The sequence below is a fragment of the Oryctolagus cuniculus genome, chromosome 10 (genome assembly GCF_051225735.1).
Source record: "Oryctolagus cuniculus isolate XC-2025 breed Fujian yellow rabbit chromosome 10, ASM5122573v1, whole genome shotgun sequence".
Taxonomy (NCBI): domain Eukaryota; kingdom Metazoa; phylum Chordata; class Mammalia; order Lagomorpha; family Leporidae; genus Oryctolagus; species Oryctolagus cuniculus.
Window position 1 is genome coordinate 23,745,717 of NC_142876.1, and position 26,063 is coordinate 23,771,779.

Consider the following 26,063-nt stretch of genomic DNA (forward strand, 5'->3'; position numbering starts at 1 on the left):
TTCCTTTATCTTCTTTCATACTGATGACCGTGTTTCTGTGTTTCTGTGTGTAACACATCTTTAAGCATCTGTTGCAGGGCTGGACGAGTGGCGACAAATTCTTTCAATTTCTGTTTGTTATGAAACGTCTTTATTTCACCTTCATTCACAAATGATAGCTTTGCAGGATATAATATTCTGGGCTGGCAGTTTTTCTCTCTTAGTACCTGGGCTATATCTCGCCATTCCCTTCTAGCTTGTAGAGTTTCTGATGAGAAGTCAGCAGTGAGTCTGATTGGCGATCCTCTGAAAGTAATCTGACGTTTCTCTCTTGCACATTTTAGGATCTTTTCTTTATGTTTCACTATGGAGAGTTTAATTACAACGTGTCGTGGTGAGGATCTCTTTTGGTCGTGTTTATTAGGGGTTCTGTGAGCTTCCTGTACTAGGATTTCTCTGTCCTTCTCCAAACCTGGGAAATTTTCTGCTAATATCTCACTAAAAAGGCCTTCTAATTTACAGCACATTAAGGACAGAGATCCTACATGGGGAGTAAGTGCACAGTGACTCCTGTAGTTGACTTAACAAATTGACACTCTTGTTTATGGCATCAGTAATCACCCTAGGCTCTTGTCATGAGTTGCCAAGGCTATGAAGGCCTTTTGAGTTAGCCAACACTGATCATATTTAGACAAGGTCATAGTCAAAGTGGAAGTTCTCTCCTCCCTTCAGAGAAAGGTACCTCCTTCTTTGATGGCCCGTTCTATCTGCTGGGAGCTCACTCACAGAGATCTTTCATTTAGGTCTTTTTCCATTTTCTTTTTCTTTTTCTTTTTCTTTTTTTTTTTTCTGCCACACTGTCTTGGCTTTCCATGCCTGAAATACTCTCATGGGCTTTTCAGCCGGATCGAATGCCTCAAGGGCTGATTCTGAGGCCAGAGTGCTGTTTAGGACATCTGCCATTCTATGAGTCTGCTGTGTATCCCGCTTCCCATATTGGATCTTTTGCTCCCTTTTTTATTCTATCGGTTAGTATTTGCAGACACTAGTCTTGTTTATGTGATCCCTTTGGTTCTTAGTCCTATCATTATGATCAATTGTGAACTGAAATTGATCACTTGGACTAGTGAGATGGCATTGGTACATGCCACCTTGATGGGATTGAATTGGAATCCCCTGGCACATTTCTAACTCTACCACTTGGGACAAGCCAGATTGAGCATGTCCCAAACTGTACATCTCTTCCCTCTCTTATTCCCACTCTTATATTTAACAAGGATCACTTTTCAGTTAAGTTTCACAGCCACAAATTTTTACAACAGAGACATAAATATGTAACGATAGGTATGTGGAAAGGGAGAAAGACAATGCCAAGGTAATGTCCAGAAATAAAATTTTGATCAAAATATTCATTAACTAATACAAAATTCTGCAGTTAATTTTAATACCATTTATATATTTGAGCATGAATACTGTATAACTGATGCTACAAATAAAGGTTGACTCATTTGGTCAATAAAATTGTGGTTCTTTTCCCAGGCAAGAGGACCAACCCTCTTTGACTTCTGATGACTTACACACCCACAGCTTTGCCTAAAGTCAACAAGGCCTTCCAAGGACAGACCCTGATACAGTAAAGAACGTTTGTTTGCATAAGGCAAACCAGAGAGTCAATAGTGAACTCAGAAATTACACTGTCGTTAGAAACTGACTTAGTAGAAATTTAAGGTGACGATCTGGGTAGCATTCTTTCAGACACTGGCACAATATTTTGGCAATTTTGAATGAGAAGATGGTCACAAAGATTATATTTACTTATGTGTTTCCTTGATTGTGATTTGCTAGTAGATAATCTGTGTCAGTCTGCTTTTTCTCTTTTTGCCAACAAAGGAAATGATAGAAACAAGTCATTACAGCTTTTAGGCCTGATGATAAAGTGTCTATGTGTGAGTGCGCTTTCTCTTTGGGAAACAAGCTTATTGTTTGCATGTTGCCCTTGCAACTCCAGTGGTGTCTTGTCCAACTGCAAACTGCAATGCTCAGGCTAATACTTCTCTTTGTCAGGGCCCTTCTCATGGTGCTTTTTCCCTGAAATTTCCCACACCATTCCCTCCATGACTGCCCTTAAACCTGCAAAACACCTACTTGTCCTGCAGGTCCTCATTTGGATGCCAGTTTCTTGGGGATGACCTCCTCTACAGCGTCCCTTCACATACACATCCATCCTTCACCCTGACAGGCTAGGAAAGAGTTCCCTTCATTTTTTCTCAGTGTACATCTTCATAAAATTTAGAATGTTTGCCATCAATTAGTTTTCAGTTATTAGTTTATTGATTTCTATCATTTCTATCTTGTTTATATCATTTATATCTTATTTAATAGGCATCTAATAGCTATTTATGAATCGATGAAATTTATAACAATAATGAAATTCAAGGAAATAATGTTTCACTCTACAAATGATATATCCATGATAAAATTATATATTTTCTGTTATAAAATTAATTCTTGATTTTAATAACATCTTATTAGATAATGTTAATACCCTATTGAGTCCTATTATAAAATCTAGGCTCTACTTACTTTTGTGGATATATGTGTAATTCCATTTTATCATAATTGAGCAGAGAAATATGAAGTCTTGTGTGAAGCAAAAGTTGGTAAAGATTTTTTATATTAGCCAGCGCCGCGGCTCACTAGGCTAATCCTCCGCCTAGCGGCGCCGGCACACCGGGTTCTAGTCCCCGTTGGGGCGCCGGATTCTGTCCCGGTTGCCCCTCTTCCAGGCCAGCTCTCTGCTGTGGCCCGGGAGTGCAGTGGAGGATGGCCCAAGTCCTTGGGCCCTGCACCCCATGGGAGACCAGGAAAAAGCACCTGGCTCCTGGCTCCTGCCATCGGATCAGCGTGGTGCGCCGGCCGCAGCGCGCCGGCCGCAACGCGCCGGCCGCAGCGGCCATTGGAGGGTGAACCAAAGGCAAAGGAAGACCTTTCTCTCTGTCTCTCTCTCTCACTGTCCACTCTGCCTGTCAAAAAAAAAAATAAATAAAAAAAAAAGATTTTTTATATTAATTTAAAATTTAAACAGTAAAATATTAGTTACATTTTTTAAATGTATTTATTTGAGAATCAGAGAGAGAGAGCAACTGAGAGAAGGAGGGAGGGAGGATGACAGAGGGAGAGGAAGAGGGTTAGGGGGAGAGAGTGCTCCAAATGCCCCCAAGGGCTGGGCCTGGGCCAGACAGAAACTGGGAGCTGGAAACTAAGTCTGATTCTTCTACATGGAAACCATTTACTTGAACCAACACTACTACCTCCCTTGGGTCTGCCTTAGGAGGAAGCTGGGATTAGGAGCAGAGTCAGGACTCAAACTCAGACACTCTGGCATAGGTGTGCCAGTCAGTGTCTTAACCATTAGGCCAAGTGTCCACTCCTAAAATATAATACTAATTAAATGTATTGTATACTACCTTGTTTACTAATACAATTACCCAGTGTGGCATGGTCATGATACATGTAGTCTTTTCATTTAGCAGGTATACAGTTTTAAATGGTTATGAATTCTATCATATTTAAAACAGTCCAAAACTTGTCTGAAACTTGGAAATAAGGCAGACAGTTGGGCAGTTTATTACTTTAAGATTTCATTTATTTGTTTGAAAGTCAGAGTGACAGAAAGAGAGGGAGCAGGAAAGAGGGAGAAAGAGAGTTTTCCCATCAGCTGGTTCATTTCCCAGTGCCTCCAATAGCCAGGGCTGGACTAAACTGAAGCCAAGAGCCCAGCACTTCACTCAGGTCTCTCAGGTGGGTGACAAGAACCCAAGTATTTAAGTTACCATCTGCTGTTTTCAGGTGTTTTAGCAGGAAGCTGTGTATGAAGTAGAGTAGCTGTGACTTGAACCAGGCACTCTAAAAGGGGATGCAAGCACCAAAGTACCAACTTAACCCACCGAGCCTCAATGCCTGGCCCTTTAATAAAGGGCTGTAGCCCCCAAAACATTCCCTTTGTAGGCGCATGTGTGTCCTACAGAATCTTGTGTAATGATGGAAATACTACTCAGGTGGTAAGCATTCAGCAAGTGTGGCTACGAAAACCTGAAAACTGGAGAGTGCAACGAGGAACTTTTTGTTATATTTAATTTTAACTAATTTAAATTTATATTTAAATAGCTAAGGCTACCCTATTGGACAACACAGGTCTATGTCTAAATGTACTTGTGTCATTTTTTTGTTAATAATTACAGGTCCCAGACTTAGAACAATTGTTTGTTAATTTGTAGAATTTTTCCATTATATATACAAATGATTTTTGCCTAGTTAAACAAATAGCACTAAAGATTTATGACTCAGTAGACTCTGGCCAGTTTTTTAATCTAACTCAGCAATTTTATTCTAATATCTTTGTTAAATTGCCAATATACATATAATTTTCACATTTTTCTGAACCACTCACTACATTTGATTGCCTCATTAAATAATGTTATACAGAATATATAAATATGTATATTTTATATTTGCTCAAGCTCCATGAGCTAGAAATCATATTTTAGTAGTTTGTGGGGTGGGGGGTGGGGGATCATGTTCTACGGCCTTTAAAATTCACTGATAGAATTATTTTTTGATATTTCTCAGGGAGCACCTGAGAAATCAGAGTTGTTTTTCCACCATATAAAAGGAATAAAATAATTAGGTTGGTTGAGCCTTCCTGTTTACTGACTTGTTTAATACTATTGTAAGAGCTGTGTGAGAAGAATTGTGGAACCAGACGAGATGCTCAGATTTCCTTAGGCTATGTTTATATAAGTCACCTATTAAGATCAATATTTCAGAAATATATGTTTTTAAAGAAGGCGCTGGAGATTTCTCAGTGTCTTTCATAATGTGATTCTACCCTCAGGGAAAACATTTGTCGTATTATTATGAAAACATACTAGGGAATTTTACTGCCCTCTATTCTAATACGATTGGTTATTGGAATAAATTAGCCACTGCCGACCAGTCTCATCATCAAATGATTGTCTGCTCTTGGTGCTTGCCTGAAGGCTCACTGCCCATAAGCTTGACTGATCTTAAAGCCAGAACTGGTATCTTCAACAAAGAAAGGCAGTACTGGAGCTTCATGGAAAAGACAGTACCAAGTACTCTTCATAGACAGACTGTTGGTTATGGGCTTCCAGACTCAGATGGCTAAGACAATTTTCAGACTCTATCAGTACAGTGAGTCAAGATTTCCTGGACTCTGTTTAGTCCACTGGCAGGCATTTTACATGAAAGCAGACTGCTGACCCTAGATCCAGGGCAACCAGGATTAATCATCAGGGCTAAATGAGCTCAGGAGGAAAATTCAATTGTGGGTATTTGTCTGAAATATGATTGGCATTGTTTTAACCTTTTATTTTTAAAGAAATTTACAAGGAAATACTTAATCTTATTTCTTAAGCCATCTTTAAGACTTTCCTGAGTAGCAGCATATGTTTTTAGACACTGAAATTGGATGTTCTAAGAGGTAATTTTAGTCTCGTTGACCCCCTTAGAATTTAGAAGCAAAGGTTTTTTGTTTCCTTATGTTCTAGAGTAATAAGCTATTTGCATACGATTAGTAAGAATCTGTTTCCATTTTCACCAGGATATAGAGGCAAAAATCCAAGCAGCAGACCAGTCTATACTTGGAACGTCATATTTTTATTTAATTGCATATGGTGGCACATCATTAAGGAACATATATGGGGTTGGTGCCTACAACACCCTTCTAGTACATTTTTCTAGGACCTATTTCTGGAGTCCCAGCACAAGGACTAATAAAAAGGTTACTTCTGTCAAGCTAAGGATCTTAGAAAAGGACTTCTAGAATAGAATATTTCATCTAACTATATAGATACACCAGATTAAATCTTGTGATGAGAGTGTTTTGGGTCAGGCTTCCTAGCTGTAGGATAGAACAACCCAAGATTCCTTGTAAAAATGACTGAAATTAATTTTGTGGTCTTAGAGGTTGCTCAATACTATAAGGCTCTAGATTGGCAGAACAAGCTCAGGGAGAACTGTATTTGGTTAATTAATGCTCCTGATGAACCTATGGAAATAATCAGATCAAATCTGTGCTCCAATAAGACTTCATCTATGAAACATGTGATGTGTTGGATTAATCATGCAGGCTTCACTGGTAGATCTGTGATCACAATAATGGACATAAAGCAAAGAAAGAACAGAGAGTAATTTAAATAACATATGGAGATGAAATGCCATTCCAGGTTGTCTAAGGTAAGGACTTAATTCATTTCATTATTATTATTATTTATTATTATTTCATTATTATTTATTTTTTCTTAAAAGTCTCAGACTTCTACTTGTTGGTTTGTATTTTGTCCTTTGTAAACACAAATATTTTTTTTCTGCTGAACAGATAACCCCAAAGACTAAACTTTTTATTTCAGTAATCCCCTGCTGATGTTTGTTTTTAAAATTGCTAATAAATATTTAATTTCTTAAATTCTCTCTAAACTGGTCATTATGTCTTACTGATACCATTCATTAACTAATGGGTTAAAATATCTTTTATACATTCTCATTATGTATTTGCCTAAGAGTTATGATTTGCTAACAATTTATTTTTTGGAAAGGCAATATGTCAGAGATGGAGAGGGACAGAGAGAGAGAACCTGAGAGACAGAGGATCTTCTATCTTCTGTTTCATTCACAAATGGCAAAAATAACAAGGCCTGGGCCAGGCTGAAGCCAGGAGTCTAGTACATCATCTACGTCTCCTACATGGGTGGCAGGAGCTCAAGTTCTTGCACTAGCATCCACTACTCTCCCAGGCACATTGGCAGGAAGCTGGATTGGAAACTGAGCAGTCACCAATGGGATGTTGGCATTGCCTGCAAAATCAAACCTGCTGTGCCACAACAACAGCTCTAAGTGTGAATTTTTATCTTGAAATTATATTTAAACAAAACTATATGCTGTATAATAACATCAGATTAACACTCAGAAGGCATGATTTCTTTTCCTAGAATTTGAACCTGCCCACTTGGAAATTCAGGCTTATCCTTTCTAAACTGAGAGTGTTGGCCAAGATTTCACTGTAAATATTCTAAAAAAGTTTGACTCTGTTAGTGAAGGCAGAATATTACTGAAATAAAGGTATTTGAATATTCTGAAAAGGACTCAAAATGTTTTGGAGTATACTAAGTCTTCTCATTGCAATGTTAGGTCCATTCTAAATGAAAAAGCACCATCTAAATGAGCCCTCTGACAGGAGTGATTGCCTTTAATTGCGCCATTTGTTCTTCTTATAGACAACTTTTGGCACCAGCATAGATTGATATAAGATTTATGTCCTCTTAGCATTTTCTTCTTGCCAAGACACAAAACAAGGTCATTCTTTACCAAAGAGCATATGCTATGGTCAAATAGTAAATTTTTGCACCCTTTCTTAGGCTAACAACAATGTTGTTATAAATCTGAAATGGAATTTTGATCTAATTTGAATTTAAATAAATGGAAAATCCTAAATAACTAAAACATTCCAAAGAAAAGGATTGAAATGATCTGTTAAGGGCTACAAAAATTTTCATATTTTAAGATTATTTTAATATAGTTTATAGAAGGGGCCAGTGTTGTGGTACAATGGGTAAAGCTGCCACCTGCAAAACTGGCAACCCACATGGGCTGCAGTTCAGGTCCTGGCTGCTCCACTTCCGCTCCGTCTCCTTGATAATGGCCTGGAAAAAGCAGCAGGAGATGGCCCAAATGCTTGGGCTCCTGCCACCCATGTGGGAGACTTGGAAGAAGCTCCTTGCTCCTGGATTTGGCCTGGCTCAGCCCTGGCCACTGTGACCATATGAAGAGTGTTATTTCTTTGTGTGTGTGTGTGTGTGTGTGTGTGTGTGTGTGATTTTGTCTTCCAAAATAAATAGAAAAAAAAGATAGTTGATAAAAGGAGAGAAAGGCAAGATAATAAATAAATTATATATATATATATACACAAGTATAACACCTATAATATTCATAATACATCATTTTGGGATTCTATCAATAATGGATTTGGTTGGTAGTTACTTTATATAGTGATTGAAAGATTTTCTGTGTTAAGAAAATAGGAATACTGCAACACAGACCATCTTGAATCTAGCTATGGGTAATTTCTAGCTTTGAAAACGAGGATTTGCTCATGGGGCATGACAGTTATCAGAGCAGACTCCCTGGAAATTTGTCATCAGAGTCAAAATTGTGGGTTTGTCATAAGCCAGAAAATTTTACATTACTCTCAGTAGTTTATTCGATAATCATGCAGGGGCAGTTAGGTGGGGCCAATTGATAAAGGTTTTAAGTTTAGGAATTTGATTGTTTTACCTAAACTTTTACATAGTACACTGGGATCAAAGATGGAAAAAATGTGCCTGGTTAAAACCCCAGTGAGATATATGGATAAAAGAGTTTTTTTTCTCATGTGATCAAATGAGAATTAATCACTATTTTTAAATCTGAACACTATTTTCTAGATTAAGTCTAAATTATATTGTTGTACTGTATATGACTAACTTGAATTGCTACATTTGTGATACAAATAATTTTTAGTATTGTGATTAAATGATATTAATTTTATTATATTCATCTGTCTTTTCTTGAAACTTCTTTTGTGTTGAGACCTAGTAAATTATATTGCAAAGTTTATGCATATAAGTAATAGTTTCATAATAGCAGATTTTTAATATATCCATTAGATAAAAATTTAAATCGTGGTGTTTAAATTTTCTCTATTCTTAATTGCTTGTTTTCTGAGAGAGTCTTTCACTATGATTGTGGATTTGTCGATTTCTTCTTGGTTTATATATTGTGTTTATGTATTTTAGGTTATGTTATGTGCTTACCAGGTTAGGATGAACATGTCTTACTGGTGAGTTATACTTTTTAATATCATTTTACCTCCTCAATCCTAATTGTCCTGTCTACTCTAAAATTTGTTTTCCTGCTCTGATTATTGCTGCTTCAGCTTTTATTCAGTACCTCCCTGCTAGACAGCTGAATATTATGCTTATGCCTTGCTTGATGATATTAATCCATTCTTAAAATGATTGTTGTTAAATTCAATAACTTTAAATGAAAAAACCCTGCCATTATTTCAGTGGCAATGATTATATGTGTTTTATCCTAACCCAAGATACTCAAACAATTTTATGAATTAAAAAATGCATCAACTTAACAATGTAATCAACGTTACATAGTTAAGAAATAAATTAAAAAGAAATAAATACAGCATATGCACAAATTATAGCAGAATGAAGATGTACTGTGCCTGATACAGAAGTAAGACAATAACAGGAAGTGGTTGGTGGAAGAAAGTTCATTTGTCAGAGGTGCAGTATTACTTCTGCACCTCTTTTTCAACTTCTGAGAATGCACAATTATCTTTCATTCAAAAAGCTCTTGGAAATAAAAGTATCCACCCAAATAACATCTTTAGGGCATTAGGAAGCATTATAAAGACTGAACACAATAGTACTTCTAAGTCCATGAAAACAATGCACAGGGCAGATTGAAAAGTCTCAGATGTCACCTCTGTATCCCTTTGTTTTGGATTTACCCAAACCCCAACTAGAGCTGGAATTAGGGGCTGGGAATTTATTTATAAAACTGTTCTCTAACCAGAAAATGTTATTTCTAGTAAGCTTATAAACACGTCTTTGCCTAAAGAAAAGAAAATCCAGTTTATCACTTCCTGTTGCAAGCTTATTTAGTGTGTTATACCAAGGAGGGGAAAGTACTGTAAATTAGTGTCACTTCTAGAGAACTGCCGTGGACTGAGAGTGATACACGAGGCTTTCTCTACCTGCAACCTCTTGATGTCATTATGTCTTAAGAGTATTATTTCTTACATAAGAAGCATGCAAGTGGATTTTATTATAAAAATCCAAAATGAGTTTAATCCATTTATAATAGCGTATGCACTAATCTTTTATGCTTTCTGTGTCCTAAGTTTTTATTGTCATTTTGTTAGCTTTTACTGTTTCTCTGCTTTCTATTGGTTATTCAGGTTTTCAAATTCCCTTTAATCCCTTTTAATAAACTTGTTGCTCAACAAAGCTTGAACTTCACTGACATAATTATCTATTTCTCAAACTATGTAAAGTGCTAGATTGCTATAAATCACATCATATTCATTTTTCATGATACTGTTTTCCAGTACTTTAGCTCCACTTTACTTTTAAACTCATTGCCTCTTACCATTGATGTACTGTAAGTTGAATATACGTGTACATGGCCTCCTTTCTCTGTGGCCTGCTTGGGATTAGGTATACTGAGTAGCTTTCTTCAGAAAAACTTGCCCTGTAAACCTTCAAATATAATTTCTCTCCTTTACTCTCTATTTTCTGTCCCCAGAATTCTTATCAGATAAAAGTTGTACTTCTCGTTTGAGGTTCCATGTCCCTTAACCTCCCTTTCAGTTTTACCAATCTCTTTATAGTAATGGTTTGTATTCTATTTATTCAACTAGCAATAAAAACTTTACAAAAGCATCAGTCACTGCAGATAGTCCTGTTTATGATGTAGCTGTCAGATGTACTCCATCGGCATACACAATCCCATCCATCTTTGCCTTCAATAGTCCTATGTATTATAATGAATGTAAGAGGTTAAAAATACCTAGATTGTTTACTCAGATATTATTTCTGATGATCTCTCTTTCTTTCTTTTCTGAATTTTCACAAACATTACAAACTTATATCTCACAGTTCTAGAGACTAAAGTCTAAGATCAGAGCTCACTTCTGGGTTGCAGACTTTCAATATTTCATTATCTTCAGTTGGTGGATAAAGAGGGCTGGAGTGTTGTCTGGATCTCTTTTATAAGGATGCTTGTCTTACTTAAATGGGTTCTACTCTCATAACCTAATTTTCTCCCAAAGGCCCCACCACCTAATATCATCTTGTTGTGGGTAAGGATATCTAACACGAATAATATTGAGAGCCAAGAGCATTCAGTCCATGGCACCATGCTTTTCATTCTATGCAGCAGTGCATCAGAGAAAGCCATTCTTCCCATAGATCCCAGCCATGAGAGTGAACGGGTGAATGTACTAGTGTGTACGCCCTCGGGCATGATAGTAAACAAAGGTTTGTTTGTTTACTGTAGTTCATGTTCAGAAAAAACTAACAGCTACTGGTAACTTCATTACATTTATTCTCTAGCCATGAATTACTGAAATATCTACTGAAATTCCAAATGCATTTTAATTCTTTATGCATTCCATCATTCTAGAGATAAAGTGACACTAGTGGTTACCCTTGGGGTGGGATTAACGTACGGTACTTTCTGGGGTGCTAGATTCTAAATGTTGATCTGGTGTGATGACATCTGCGAAATCCATCAGGTAAAGAAAATAAAAAGTTGGCAGTTCTCGATTTAGATCAAACAAAACCCTTAATCAAGGAGTAGATAGTTACTTAATATTATTTCCCTTTCCTCCCTCTTTCTGAAATAGTAGTGAAACAACAGCAATAATCCCCAGCTTTTCTAAAACTCTCGAACCCTTTGAAAATATAATAAAAATCCATGGAAAACAAACAGCAACAGGGGAAGGGAAGGGATAATTAAATGCACTAAAAAGAAATTGTTTGGAGCATATTCAAATTCCTGGTTCCAGTTCAGTCCTGAGGCTTATCTGCCTCCCTACATGTGGGTTTGATTATACCCCAAAGCCTTCTAAAATATCCTCCTCTTTTTTCTTTCATTGCTTTATTACTGGTGAACATCTATTACTTTCAATCTAGCGAGTGCTAACTATGGAATATCTCAAATCCCATTTGCTTCTACTACCAAGTGAGTCTATTTTAAACCTCTATATAATGTGTCCACTGACTTCAGTTATTAAACACTCCATTATATGTTGCTGTCTCTGGCCAGCAAACACACACACACACACACACACACACACACTAACCAAACCTCTATTCATATACGTTAAGGTGGCAGAGATCTTACATCAAATCAAAAGGACTATACAGTCAGGCAAACAGGACACTAGGATTCTCCTTTCATTTTTCATTCACCACATAGGAATTTGATACATGCTGAACAACTTAAATGCCCAAACATCTCCTAGAAACATCTTCCTGCCCTCCACTTCTTCCCTGTTTGTTAGTTTACCTGGTTTAGTTATTCTCAAATCTTAGTAAACATCAGAATTATTACACACGATCTCATTTATAAAACCATGCTTGGCCACGCCGCAGCTCACTAGGCTAATTCTCTGTCTTGCGGCTCCTGCACACAGGGTTCTAGTCCCGGTCGGGGTGCCGGATTCTGTCCCGGTTGCCCCTCTTCCAGGCCAGCTCTCTGCTGTGGCCAGGGGGTGCAGTGGAGGATGGCCCGAGTACTTGGGCCCTGCACCCCATGGGAGACCAGGATAAGCACCTGGCTCCTGGCTTCAGATCAGCGCGGTGCACAGGCTGCATCGCGCCGGCCGCGGCGGCCATTGGAGGGTGAACCAACGGTAAAGGAAGACCTTTCTCTCTGTCTCTCTCTCTCACTGTCCACTCTGCCTGTCAAAAAACAAACAAACAAACAAACAAAAAAACATGCTTAAGGACCTTATGAGCAATTTAAATAATTTCCAAAGGTATTTTGACTATTTTATTTTTGCTTTATTCCTCATACCTGTGCCTCATACGATCCCAACTCACCCTCAAAGATGCAACTTTATGCTATGTTTGCAATGAGAATATAGTCAACATACATAGCATTAAAATTAGATTAAATATTATTTTGACTTTGGCAATTTACAAGGCACCTAGGATTTTGTAATGCATTGGTTATTATCATGAATATCAATTAATACCACATGATAAATTGTCAAGCATTCAGTTTAATTGAAATTCCAACTGGGCCCTGCCTTTTGACCTGAAGAACTCCTTCAGCATTTCTTTTAAAATGGCCTACCTCATTCATGTTTTTTAAAACATACACTTATTTATTCATTTACTTGAAAAGCAGAATGACAGAGAGAAATATTTCACCCACTGGTTCACTCCCCTGCAAGAGCTGTGGATGGGTCAGGCTGAAGCCAGATGCCTGGAACTCTGCTTGGGTTTCCCACATGGGTGGCAGGGACTCAAGTATTTGGGCCATGATTTTCTGCCTCCCAGGTACATTAGCAGGAAACTGGATTAGAAGTGGAGGTGGGCCTTGATTCCAGGCACTCCTGCATGGCACGTGGACACCGCAAGCAGTGGCCGAACCTGCTGCACCATAACATTCGCTCATGTTTCGGTTTCATTTTAAAATGTCCTTAATTTGCCTCCATTTCTGAGAGATTTTTTTTTTTTTACATGTAGGATTCTGAATCAATAGTTTCCCTGAGCTCTGTCTCTCAGGGTCTGCAGTGCCATTCTAGCCGACAGGAACGGGATGAGAGTATCAAGAACTTCATGACTCAAGGACCCTGACCACCACTAGTGCACTTAGTAGTGAGGAGAGGAAGGTGGCTCTTTATTTTCTTCTTTGGTGTTGGTGGGAGATGATGGAGAAAAGTGGGAAGACTCTGACAGCCCCTGATGCCCTCACCACACACCTGTCTTCTGGCTGGAGGAAGTAGACTTTTCAAGATCCTTTTTTTATATACCCCCATTCAAAGCTCAGCGTTCCACACTGTTGGAGAGCCCAAGCTGGGAAGTATATGAGTCAATGCAACCCCATGGAACCTGCTGTTCAGTCTCTCTCTCTCTCTTTTTTCTGTAAGTAGTTCCCTTGTTCTTGTCCTCTGTTCTGGACCTGAGTCCTGCAGCATTGCCTTTGTGTGTTTTGCACAGGGTTTCCAGTTGTGATCAGGGAGCTATAGTGTGGAGCATGATTATGTCATCTGACCAGCTGTTAAAGTGCTCTTATATCTCACAGATGAGACAATAAGACATTACATGAAATAAAGCAGCACCAGCATTTTAAACAGTAGTATGATGGTGCATATTTTCTCACTTTAGCTCAAACAAGATGTATAACTACAAATAAATTTTATCTAAAGCTCAGACAGGTTATGCTGCTGCTAAGTGCAGTAGATTCTTCCTGACTATATGAAAGGAAAAAATTAATTTATAGTGATGCATTTGTTTGTATCTAAAGGACAAATCTAAATTGGTTTAAAATAGTATATAAACATCTTTATTTAGCATTGTGGGTTTACCCATAAATATTTAGCTTCATGTCTCACAAATCCTTTATAACAAATATGTCTTTTTTTTTTTTAGGCAGAGTGGACAGTGAGAGAGAGAGACAGAGAGAAAGGTCTTCCTTTGCCGTTGGTTCACCCTCCAATGGCCGCCGTGGCCAGCACGCTGCGGCTGGCGCACCACGCTGATCCGAAGCCAGCAGCCAGGTACTTCTCCTGGTCTCCCATGCGGGTGCAGGGCCCAAGTACTTCAGCCATCCTCCACTGCACTCCCTGGCCACAGCAGAGAGCTGGCCTGGAAGAGGGGCAACTGGGACAGAATCCGGCGCCCCGACCCGGACTAGAACCGGTGTGCCGGCACCGCAAGGCAGAGGATGAGCCTAGTGAGCCACGGCACCGGCTACAAATATGTCTTAATGTAGACCGTTTCTACTATCTCTCTTGAGGCATCCAACTAGCAGCACAAAAGTTCTTGAAAATTAAGGAAAAGATCTGATTATCTCCTTTTACTCATCCACTAAGAAAACATCAAATAAATATTTGTAAATTGAATTTAAAATCACAGCTAGCTTCCCATAATTTTCTATCTTGAAAGACTTAAATTTTCCTTTTCCAATTATGTTCACACTTTCCCCTCTATTATTTTCTGTCAATTAATATTTAAGGAATTTAGATTTTTTTAGATAGAAACTCTGGATTTTTTTATATTAGTTTTTTGATATTACAATAGAGGCCACAGAAATAAAAATGGTTTTTAGTTATTTATTTGCTGTGTATTTGCTAACAGGGAAAATCCTATAATAGTCTGGAGGCTATAAAAGATGTACATGTTTTTTAACTGCAAAGGAAATGGATTAAAAAGATGAGAATGCCCTTACAGAATGAATGCTATTTCTGAGAAATTAATGAAGTTAATTCGTAATAGATGGTAGAAGAATTCGTATAAAAATGACACCAAGTAAAATACATTCTACAAAGCCTTATAACAGTGTTCACTGAAGTATATTTACTATAAAGTTGCATCTATTTGCCCTTCAAAATATAAGTGATACGATTGCTTTGGTGTTTATTTTAATCAACTGCAAAATAAGAGATGGAGCTTCCTTAGGAAGGTTATATTTTTAGTAAAACAATTTGAAAAGCAGCTTTGCTTTGACAAGTTGAAAAATAAGAATTGCCATGTGGTCAGTATGATATACACATTCACTAACCACAGGCTGGATTTCAATAGCAGACTGGATGAAAAGTTTTACTGCTAAGGATCATAATTTTTTTTTGGAAATCTGAAAACAAGCAGCTTAAAAGTGAGATTACACTCCCTTTGATGAAGCATCTCTTCTTCATGTCATAATCACGAGTCTGGTAGCAGTAGACCCTAGATAATTTACACAGGAAGACTCAATGTACTTTGCAACACTAAGATTCATGAAGTTTTTATTGAAAATGCAGCAAATTATTGAATGACCTAGGGAAAGAGTAGGTCTGGTGTGTTCCCAATTTGAATTATTATTCCACTTAACATAAAAAGGATAAAAGTCCAATATATTAGACTTTGCTTCTGTAAATCAAGCCTGTTGCATGTAAAGCTGAAATGTTTCAAAATTGTTTCCTCTGTTACTTTCAGGATATCAACAGGCTGCCCTGCTGAGGTGTCATAAGTAGAATACCTGAGAACCAACACACTTGATGAAGGATGCTACAAGGTGCTATGACATATCAATAGACTGGAACCAATGCACTATCATGAAGTATCAATACAATACAACCTTTCTCTGACATTTGATTATTGGCCATGAATCAGCCAATTATGAAGTCTTTTTAGAAGTTCTTTGAGGCTGGCATTGTGACACAGCAGGTCAATCTGCTACCTGTGATGCCAGTATCCTGTACGGTAGCCAGTTCAAGTGCCAACTACTCCACTTCTGTTCCAACTCCCTGCTAATGGCCTGGTAAAGGAGCAAAAGATGGCCTGAGTGTTTGGGCCCTTGTCACCCACATGGGAAACCCAGATGAAGCTCCCGGCTTCCAGCTTCAGTCTGGCCCAGTGCCAGCTGGTGTTGCCATTTGAGGAGTGAACCGGCAGATGGAAGATTCTCTCTCTCTCCCTCTGTTCCTTTCTTGCTCTCTCTTCCTGTCTCCATCCCTCTCTGAAACTCTGGCTTTCAAAATATATAACTAAATCTTTAAAAAAACTTTATCAATAAAATGAGTTCTTTAAGTTTCCTGTAAGACAATTTTTACTAACGCCTTCCATAGACTACAAACAATATATTTTTAAGAATGCATATAGCACCTATAAAGAAATCCAGTATTTCTAGATGGAATTTCATTGTTGTAAGATTCATTAAAAGTTATTTAGTTCAACTGCCTTTTTGAACCTTGAATCCTTAGTATACTCTTCGTGAAATGTAGACACTCAAAGGCGAATCATTGCTAGAGACAAAAGGAGGAAGAAAGGGGCTAGCATTTATTGGATACTTACTATATTTTAAGTGCTTTACATATATTATTTTGTGTAATCATTCTGCAGCCCTGAAAGGTGTTCTCTCACATTATTCTTAAGGAAGTATGGATCAGGAATGAGTTACATGTGGGAGTTGTTGACTACAGTTCTCTCTGACTTCTCAAACCGTGTTCTTCTCACCACACCACATTGCTGCAAAACACACCTCTCTGCCAGAAGTCTCACCATCCCCAGTAGGGATCACTGACTTTGTATCCCTTAGGATTCCACTGTTGGCCCAGACAGGGTGTCTTTTATTGTACCCTCGAGTACAAGTTTCATTCCTCTTTCATATCACAACTGTTCAAATTGTTGAAGACCAGTCATGAGTAGGAACTCTCAACCCTTCTCTTTCTCAAACAAAACATCCTCTGTTCATCCTTCAAAAAGGCTTGAAACTTTTGAATGCTCTTAACCTTGGCATAATTTCTAATGAGTCTAGAACTCTCATAGGGTGCAGAGCCCAGATCTGAACACAGAATCACAGGGTGACCCACTCCGAGTGAACAGAGTGCTATTTGCTTCCTTTGTTTTGCATAAGACAGTTTTTAGCTTTTCTAGCAGTCACAACACATTATCCACTCATAGTGAGTTAACTGAGAATTCAAACTATCTTGATTTCAATGTTTGCTGTCACTTAGTTATGCCTTTTTTTTAACTTGGTTATATATGTAGATGCTTATTTTAAAAACTCAAATGCTCTACTTAATCAGTATTACTTTCTGAGCCTCAACCAGTTACACTTTATTCATGTTCATGTTGACATCCAATTCTTGACTTTAAGTAAAAAGCTCCCATGTTTTCACATATCTCACCCACCACTAAAGGCAACATTTAACAAACAAAAGTATGTCTCACAAAGAGTGTATGTTTCTGCTAACACATGTGGTTCTGCTTTAGCCAGCGGTTGTATTACAGCTTCATCCTTGTACCAGAATGTTTGTATAAACAAATATTTCATCTTTGTGATATTTTGACCTTATTGTTTTAGGAAAAAGACTAAAATGTTGGTGACATTGAAAAGTATCATAATAATAATATGATTACAGCGAAGTTGTAATTTCTTAGTTTTTCAAATACTTAATAGACTATGAATTAAAATGTGGGTAAAAGAATTATGGAAGCTGCTAGTTATACATTATTAAAGATTGTATTGTAATTGGGAACTCTATTAGTTATCTCTGAATTATAATTTATTAATAACATGACTTTTATTATTCAACTCTTTTTTTTTTTTGACAGGCAGAGTGGATAGTGAGAGAGAGAGACAGAAAGGTCTTCCTTTTTCCGTTTGTTCACCCCTCCATGGCCGCTGCAGCTGGTGTGCTGCGGTCGGCACACTGCGCTGATCCAAAGCCAGGAGCCAGGTGCTTCTCCTCGTCTCCCATGCGGGTGCAGGGCCCAAGGACTTGAGCCATCCTCCACTGCCTTCCCGGGCCACAGCAGAGAGATGGACTGGAAGAGGGGCAATCGGGACAGAATCTGGTGCCCCAACCGGGTCTAGAACCCGGTGTGCCAGCGCTGCAGGTGGAGGACTAGGCTATTGACCCGCAGCGCCGGCCATTATCCAACTCTTTTAAGCTCAACATTAGTACCTATGTTTAGGATTATATTGTATATGGAAGTAATAGACTTAGTGATATCACAATTCCTTTTAGATTTATTGTATTATATTTAAAATAAACAAATTCCAGTTATTTCAAGTATAATAGTTGAATAATAGATCATTTTAAATAAAATGACAAAATAACCTGTTGATATTGTTGATTATAATAAAATCCAATCTCAACACATGGCATTAAAGAAACTATGATCCAAGTAGATCAAGTTACATTTGCAGGGTCACAGATTGGAGCATGCCAGAACTGCGTGTAGTTTTACATAGTAGCAACACAAAGTGTCATGAATTTAAATTTTGCTTCCTAATGTCACCTTCTCCCATTGCTTTTGTTTATGTTTTATTTTATTTTTACTCTCAGCAAGGTCTTTTCCTGGTCCTGCACAAGGAAAAAATTTAGTCTGAATTTGTCTGTGGCTGCTACTCTAGAGTATTTCATTTTCTTCTATTAGACAAGGAGGTTGACCAAATCAAGACCAGACTCATCTAATATTCTTTTTCTGTCAACTGTATTTCTTCCCCATGCCAGTCTTAAAATTTTTTAAAAATTTAGTTCAGTTTCCTATTTTGGATTTTGTCTGATGAAGTAGCTTCAACTACATCTAGCTAATAATAGCTTGCAGGTTAATGTTTTCCTTTTTAAACAACTGGAGAAAAACATTGTTGAACAACTTATCCCTTATTCTTAACTATAAGAACTGCAGGAAGAGAAATTCTTAAAAGTCATGCTATAGTAGCATTCTACTTAAAAAAAAAAATGAAATACACCAATTGTTAGGGGGCACATGTGATCACATATCAGTATGTATTTATGGCTGTATACCAATGAGATGGTAAACCAAAGAGTGTAGATATGTGTTGCTCCCAGTCCCAGTGAACCACTTCTTTCATCAATGAACGTGCTTCTTCAACTGTAGCCTGAACCCTGGGCTGTGGACTATGAGTTGTCGTGTTCACATATTCATCTCACTGAACTTCTCAGGAGGCTGTATTTGATGGGATGAGCCCTAAGCACAGTCCTGCCAGGGGACATGGGTGTAGTCAGCTCAATCCAGCATTCCCTGAGAAGAATTAATCCCATCAACTACCATGTCAATGGCTTCTGAGAAAATGAGCAAAATAACTTACAACTGCATCTACCAAAGATTTCAACTGAGGTTTGATCTTTAGAAAATGTAGGACTAAGTCTCTGTGCTGCTTGTGGGAGTGTCTGTTTTCCCCTCAACTCTGTGCAAGAATCATCAAAATGATTTAAAGAAAGGGGCACAGGAGTGATTAAATAGGCGAATATTTGTTACTTGGCTAAATGTTCAAAGAAGTGAATCCATAAAGTTGCCACAATTCTTAAGTAAAAAAAATGAAAATTAAATTTTTCCAGATATTATCTAACCACTGAATATACATGGGGACTTCAAAAAGTTCAAGGAAAAACTGCATTAAAAGATGAGTTTATTTTGATGCAAAAAAAATTGAAAGCCATGCATGCGAAGAGTCTTCAAAAAGTTCATGAAATACATATTATGAAAAACTGTCCATGGATTTCAAAAATATTTGTACTCAAGTAAACTTGTTTCTTTTTTAAAAGATTTATTTATTTATTTATTTGAGGGGAGGGGAGATCGTCCATCTGCTGGATGGATATAAAATGCAACAGATTTGGTGACTAGTCTGTACTCACTGTCACAGCACACTGCCTCTCATTATCTGGCTGCCTCTTTTACCTGGATCTCTGATGGTGTTCATGGAAGCTTCCAGATAATTTCATCTACAACAGCTACAAAGCCATCCTTCGTCAAAGCAATCTCTTTTAATTTTCATATTAGCACCTAGATTAATACTGGTTAATTTAATTTGTTACAATAATTTCTAATAACAATATATTTGGCTAGTCATATAGATCATGGAGGGCTTGAAAGGTGGGATATATCTTGTTTACTGCTGTCATTCTCATACCTGGGATACCGTGAGGATTAGGAAGTATCTGTTAAATAAAAGTAATCCAAAAGATCTAAAATGCTGTGTCCATCAAATTTTACACTAATACCAAAATCCAATTTATAATGGTGATGCTGAATTATTTGGACTAATAAATCTTATTTGTAACTTATACATCTGTGGATCTTGATTAATATTTATCAACAAATTTCCCTAGATTTTTTTCTAACTGCCTACTTATTAAAGATTTAAAGGGAAGAGAATGAGAGTTTATTAGTGGTATTCCATGGCCTATAATTGTATGAACCAGGAGGGACAAGTAAAAACTATATTTTGAATAAACCTGCTTATCAACAAATGGATGAAACTAGTTTCAGGTTGCTAATTGTTCTTTTATACCCAAATACTGAATCTCATATATTTAAACATTATTTTGTTCCTACAAACCTTTTTCCCCACAAATGATATCTAAACCTGGAAATGACAAGAACTTTCCTTCCAAGAAAATGTTCTTCCCCACATTTCCTTTTTGCTAAACTGTGACAAAATACATAACTTACCCTCGTGGTTCATACAACTATAATCCATATGAGCCTGGTATACTACTAATATACTCTCATCTCTTCTCTCAAGTCTTTCATTTTACAAGGAGATATCATAATGGGACTTCAAAAGAAAATCTCAAATTACATGGACTTAATTTATTGTGGCTTGTTTGTATAGCCAACAGAATCTTAAAAATTTATGTTAGAATTGTAATTATCTTTCTGGATGAAACTTGAAGGGCCATCTGTCATTTCTTTACATTTCTTTCTCCATTCAGCAAACCATAAGTGTCTCCCATGGGCTTACTATTGGGAGTTGGCTCTTGGTTGAGTTGCTGCATTTTTCTGGGGCTTCCACTAAGAGACTTTTTTCCTTACTTACTCAAAGCATAGGTACTCAGAAGAAAACAAGAGAAGTGAACTGTAATACCAGAACCATTTTTGCTGATGCCTCTCTACTCTCTTTACATTAGCTCCTTCCAACTGGTATAGCAATGGAAAAGCTATTTTTTCCCATGCAGAATAATGGCAAAGCTATTTTCTAAAGATGTCTTAGATGTACCCTATTTCTGTGAAAATCCCCTCTAGGAAATACCTTCTGTCTTTTAGGAGAAAAGGCATCCAGATGATCAGATAATCACCACTTCTCACTTCATCAAATCTGTCTTAAGCTATACATTTTATTCCTTAGTTTGATTCCCACCAATTTGCCAGCTACCCCAGCACTGAGCAATTGTCCTCAGTCCATTAACAGCTAACCAGTGGACTTCATTTCAGCACTTAACATTCAGAAGCAAGTTCATGTTCTGCAAACAGTGACAACTTCTGAATAAAGTGAATGTTCTAGAGATACTTTTCCCTCTCTTCCCTGAATCAATCGAGTGTTGAGACACAACATACAATGAAATTACTTCAAATATGACATGGAACTCAAGTTCAAAGCTGGAAATCATTATGTTGGGCAAGAATTTTCAAAACTAAGCTTTAGCTTCAAGAATTGAGTCATCTTCCTAGACTTGGAATAGATAAACAAGTTTTTGAAAGACTAGGATGAAATATTAACAGAACGTTTGTGAAGTATACTCTTAAACCAATTCAAAAATGAGTTTAAAATATTTGCTTCAGAAATAATGAAAGTCATATAGCTTCATTCAGAAGCTAGCTATTATCCTCAAAAAAGATTTTCCCTGCCTAAGAAATAATTATCTAGCAGTATCAATGTTATTTTTTACATATATTCATTTGTGTCTTAAGGATAGTGTAGTTAACTGTTACAACCATTTGTGATATCACTTGCATTTAAGATATATAAAATATATATATAGCATATATAAAATATATGTAACATAAATAATAGACCAGAATATTCAAAGCATGAAAAATGTAGAACAAGAAAGTCAAACTTAGTTTCTCCCTCCCCTCTGTTCCTCCTTATCCTACCAAACAAGGAATTTTCAGAGAATTATAAATATATTTTCAAATGTTTTCATTTATGGCATCTCAATATAATAATTATAGGAAACTTAAATATATAGTTTTGAACCACTGAAAGTACTTTAAAACTCATTAATAAATTGTTTCATTGAAGTCACATTTTCATTACCGATGCTTGCATTGTGTCAAAGTTAGGCATTTTCTTTCCTGACATGAAGTTTAAGGACACTGTTTATCTTAAAATTTCCCATGAACTGACAATTAATGTGACGTGATACTTTATCAACTTGTGAATACATTTATATATTACATTTTGGTAAAAGAGACATAGGTTAATTACTGAAGTAATGGCCATAGCTCACAATTTGACAAGGTCTTAAAGTTTTCAATGAGCTATTGGTGCATGAAATTGGCACCAAGGCCTGAAAAAGCCTTTCAATTGCTTTGCAAAATAGTTAAATGAAATTTCCATTTATCTCCACAAAGTCATATTAATTTGGGCTTTTACATAGCAGACTTCTTCCATATTACACATAAATTTATTGTTGAACAGGAAAAGGGAATCTCAGGTTGCTCATTTTTCAAATGTTTTGTGGGTAATCTTCTAACTGTTGTTGTGAGAATGGCGAGGTCAGGAGAGAGCACACTACGTTTCTCTCCAGAGGCCTCCCTTTCTCTGTGGGAGGCACAGAATGTCCAACAGCTTTCTGGAAGTCCACGTTTATGACAACAGTATTTGGACTGCGGAAATAAAGAAAGCATTAAGAGGCTCCTAGACTGCACCACAGCGATGATTAGAAAGGACTGTCTTTGAGCTTTGAAAACAGAAAGCAGAAGCCAAGCGGGCAGTCTGCAGCCCTGAGCAAAATCTTTTTGCCATCCAAACTCTGTTGCAAACCCACAGGCTAGAAGAGGGAACCACAACCACTCCAAAGTGGAGTTTCAGGCCCATCATTAGCAGTTTCTGTTACTGTCTAGTGGCTTTTCCTTAGTGAATGAACTATGCAGATGGCATCTTACATTGGCTTTTTCAGTGAGGAAAAAGAAGATCAAGAGACAAAACTAATACAGCCAGCACATTAGAGATCTGTGATCCATGTACTTACACCTCCAAATGCCTCCAGATTTCAGCCTCTGGCAATACCTAGCCCATTTCTTTATGGCAGTGTGGCTCCCATCAGCTGTGGAAATTAACATGAAATAATAAATTAACCTGATCAGTGCTGGCCAGCATTGCAGAGCATCAGATTAAGTGAACACCAAAGGCACATTGACGGCGTACAGAACCTGAGTGATAAATAGCAAGTAAATACCTTCTAAGGAACCCGAGGGGGGACGGATGCTGAGCCGTGAGGCTCTGTCTGCTCTCTTCTTGTGTAACAGCAAAGGCGGCTCAATCCTTCTGACAGGCTGTGAAGCGCGGCTGCCTATTGGCGTCTGGGCGGTCCTAGTGCCTGCTCCAGGTTAGCACGCTAGGTAACTGGGAAGAAGCTCTTTGTATCTAGTGAGTCTTCTAGTTTTATCAACAAAGGTTCCCAGGGTTGTAGCTCATCTGTTAAAGCAGTGGGATTTAGGTTTGGGAAAAATAATAGATAAACAGAAAATGTTAATATCATCTGAATGTTCTTGGTCGAAACTGAAATGGATTAGAAACGATTTTGTCTGTTAAATAAACAATGCTCATACAAACATTAAAGACAAAGAGCTGTTAGAAAGAAAAGTAATTTGCATATATACTCTATAAACATCCATTTATTTTATTACACACACACACACATGCACGCATGCACTCATTTAACATGGAAAGAGAAAACAGAATAAAGAAGTGTAGGAATTTTTAAAGAGTGCTCTATCTTTTCTCATCATAGGCAAAGTGTTTGTTAAGGACCTGAGAAGTCCACGTTTAGCTTGTTCCATTCAAAAATGTAAAAAAAATACATGTAAAAGTGAAAAAAAATGAAGACCACAGAAACTTTCTAATAGAAGTACAACATAAAAGTGCCACTTCATATAAACACCCCCTTGTCTTTCTTTCTTTATTTCCTCCTCTGTGTTTTCTTTGTAGCACCTTTTCGACATAGCAAAGTGTCTGGGATCAAGTCCCAGGCACTCCCCCACTGCAATATAATATCTGTGAGGGAATCTGTTCTATTTTCTTTGATAGAATAACTCCTGGAATATTACCCAGCACACAGTAGGCTTTCAATAACTATTTACAAAAATAATGAATTAGAAAGTAAGCTATGAAAATACACCATAGAATACAGGTACAGAAGTTAATCCCTTACTTGATTAAATTCAATTTAGTGTACTTCTCTAAGCAACTGCTTTAATTAAGGGACTGTATTAAGCAAACATTTGCCTCTAAGGAGCTTATAATTTAAATGTAGAGAAAGATATTAATATTGGTATATAATCAGTTATATGTACATAAAACACTTGTCGTAAGAGGACAGGCTATATGTTAGGATGTACTATTAGCTAGGAGCTTCTGTGATTCGATGTTTTGGGTAAGATGTTAAGCTAGCCAGTTGGGTTTGAGAATTTAGCACTGATTTCTTCTTTCCCTGAGTATATATGACAGTTAGGATCTGGTGGCAGTGGGTAGACAGAAAAGAGCAGAGTTATAAAAGTTAACACCAGTAAGATTTGTTAGTAAACACAGGTTCTAAAATAGGTGGAGAGTGGGTGTGCATATAGAGTTGCTGTGCCCAGAATCAAAACATCCCATTGGCATATAGTCAGCAGGAGGGCAATCACATTCACCATAAGTCAGTTGCCTTCAGGATCGGGGAGTGGCAGCACATACCTTGTGATACACAGTCAGCCTCTGTGGAACTTTGTGGGCAAGATGGCTGAGGATCTGGTGTCCAAGAGGGGATGGAGGATAAAGATCAAAGGGAGATTGAGCACCAGGAATGCAAGGTGAGGTTTTCTCATAGGAAGGTGCAACCCCAAGAGGCACAGGACCAGACTAAGCCAAACAATGATGGACCCTGGTGTTTCTTATGATCTAAAGATCTGGAAATCAATCAGCTGGATTGATCTTAATTCACATGCAGGTCAAGCAGCTCTGGTTATTGCTGAGGAAGACTGAAAGGCTATGGAGCCATGTGGGTCATTACAGAGTCAGATTAACTTGGAGTGATTCTGCCTCAATTAGTTTGAGCTCAGAGGATTGGGATTTGCTTATGCATAGCACTTCTTTCCAGTTCTTTCCAATTCAGCATGTTTGCTTAAATGAGAATGTGCTGTTAAAATCAAATACAAAGAAAAAGAAGAAAGCAAACAAGAAAAAGTCTGACCAGCAGCAAAAAGTGCTAGTGTGCCCTCAAGAGATTCTTGCAAGGACAAACAGTGCACAGAATGGACTGTAACAGAGGAGTGCCTGTGGCTGGCATGTAAGGGGTCAGTGCCCTTCTATCAATTGTTTCTCATTGATTTTCATGAATACTGGAGAGCAACTGGGGAACCATGCACCCTGTCCACCTTTGGGCCTTAGAAACACATTGATGTGTCATCTGCATGATGACACCAGGTGGAGGGAGGAAATGTGGGGCAACTGAGAAACATTCAGCCATAAAAGCAGAAGGATGCCAGCATCAGGAACTAGACCTTGCCAATGGACCTCAAGGTGGAAGGGAATTGTAATTCTCATGATCTAAGAATCTGGAGATAAATCAACTAGAATGATCTTAATTTACACGTGGGTAAAGCAGCTGTGGTTGTTGCTGGGGAAAATGGCAACACTATGGACCCAGCAAGTGCCACAGCTGGGCCGGTCAAAGCCAGGAGACCAGAACTCCATCTAGGTCTCCTAGGACAGTGGCAGGAACCCAGGTACTTAGGCCGTCATCTGCTGTCTCCAAGGTGCATTAGCAGGAAGGT

At 37.7% G+C, this 26,063-nt stretch overlaps 1 protein-coding gene across 2 annotated transcripts in view; it reads right to left on the reverse strand.

The window, feature by feature from the left end:
• The window catches only part of RAB27B (RAB27B, member RAS oncogene family), a 190,168-nt gene extending 166,603 nt beyond the window's left edge, over nucleotides 1-23,565 (reverse strand). Inside the window, exons 1-2 of one of the 2 annotated variants that reach the window (XM_051851196.3) lie at nucleotides 23,489-23,565; nucleotides 23,282-23,356 (exon numbers count right to left, since the gene is read on the reverse strand). The gene's annotated coding sequence lies outside the window, so the exon portion shown is untranslated. The remainder of the gene's footprint in view (nucleotides 1-23,281; nucleotides 23,357-23,488) is intronic. The other variant, XM_070050167.2, reaches the window with a different exon arrangement.
• Between the last annotated feature and the right edge of the window lie 2,498 nt (nucleotides 23,566-26,063).